Source organism: Penaeus monodon, chromosome 22 (assembly GCF_015228065.2).
Source record: "Penaeus monodon isolate SGIC_2016 chromosome 22, NSTDA_Pmon_1, whole genome shotgun sequence".
In the NCBI taxonomy this organism is placed as follows: domain Eukaryota; kingdom Metazoa; phylum Arthropoda; class Malacostraca; order Decapoda; family Penaeidae; genus Penaeus; species Penaeus monodon.
In genome coordinates, this window is record NC_051407.1 from 1,365,730 (window position 1) to 1,367,361 (window position 1,632).

The 1,632-nt window shown below is 48.5% G+C and overlaps 1 protein-coding gene across 1 annotated transcript in view; it reads left to right on the forward strand.

The window, feature by feature from the left end:
- The window catches only part of LOC119587631 (integrin alpha-PS1-like), a 21,094-nt gene that overhangs the window by 1,234 nt on the left and 18,228 nt on the right, over positions 1-1,632 (forward strand). The gene's annotated exons all lie outside the window — the stretch shown is intronic.

The following is a 1,632-nucleotide window of genomic DNA, read 5'->3' on the forward strand; positions in this document are numbered from 1 at the left end:
CGCTGCGCGTATTATAGTATAGAGTATTTGTGTTATAGTAGATATATTAACATTCGGGAATGACTATATCGTCTGCTCCATAAATATTGTGATATTTGTGTAATGTGTAGGTTTATACAGGATAGAATGGCGATTTAAGAAGTAACATTCTTTAACTGCTTACGAATGTGTCGAATATTTTTGTTATTATGGTTCTCATTTTAAATGTTTTCTTAAATCTCAGATTTTTTTTTTTTAAGATGAATCCATGCCCTTCTTATATAATGTCAGTATCAGTAGACATCCCGTTGGTAGATATAGATGTGTACAGTATCATCCCTTGAGCAATGGGTTGTGGGTGTATATATACGTAGTGGTATTAATCCAGAGTATATTAGAAAGAAAGAGTAAATACCACATGAATTATTGCCCTGTAGAATTTCTTCATTTCAGGTTTGTGTAGTTAACGGTGTCAGTAAAGCTAAGTAGTAAAGGTTGTGTACCCGCACGCACTTGGGCTGCTGTGACAGAGTAATAACAGCAGAGACTAGAACTGTATCACGGTATCCTTCGCTGTATTGTGAAGAAAGAGAATAAAGGTAAAACACTATTAATGACCAGACAAGTGACTGAAGCAGCCTGTGTGTGGGGGTACGATCCTTGACGTGTATATATACATATATATCCCCATGAAAGTTTACCGTGTACTGTACTTAGGCATGAGTAGTGTTTGTAGTGGTGAATGGACACGCGAAGCCAGCGCCTCCCTCGGCAGTCCTTGGTCCTCCTGTAGGGGCGCGATCTACAGCTGTAGTGAAAGAGATATTCCAAGCGAGAGACGATTGTTTTCATATAATTATCGTGATTAAGATTATGACAAGGAATTGTAAGTATGTAGGTGGCCGAAGAAGGGCCGGTAGGACGTGCCACAGGGAAGTCAACGAATCGGCATGCAGGATATGTGTAGGCCTAAATGTGTTACTGTGTGTCGCCGGCCTCTCACGCCCGCTCTCGGACCTCACTGCTCACGCCCGAGTCGTGACCCCCTCCCCCTGAGCGCGGTGGAGACGGCCTCGCGCGCCAGTGTCCATGTGCGCCATGTTTGTTCTGCTTTCATTGGTGTCGCGAGGATGGCCAGCGCGCACTTAGTGACCCGGGACCCCAGGGGACCCCGGGGGACCCCAGGCACTCTAGATGCGCTTGCAGTGTCGCTGTTTCAGAACACCGGGTGCTGCCGCCTCTCTCCCCGCGGTGGCCTTAAGCGTAACCTCCCTGAGAGAAAGCCCCTCGGAACACATATTTATAAGATGCAGAAGCTTTTTTTTGTTCCACCCGAGACCTCCAGACAGTGAGGGACGCCATGACAGCACCCGGGATATCCGCCAGTGTACCGTGACTTGCATGCTGCTGTATAAAAACAAAACTACAAACCCAGCGTGTCTGCCCCGCGTGGCACGGACGTCTGCCTGCCGCTGCTGCAGGAGGCCTGACGGCGGCCCCGCCACGACCACCCGGCCGGGCCGCCTCTCTACTTCCCGGCCGCACCCACTCACTCGGGACCAAAGACTGTATACGACTGTATATGCTGTACAGTCTTTGCTCGTGACTCTTGCACCACAAACGCACTCTGACGCTCTCTGCACTCGACTCTCT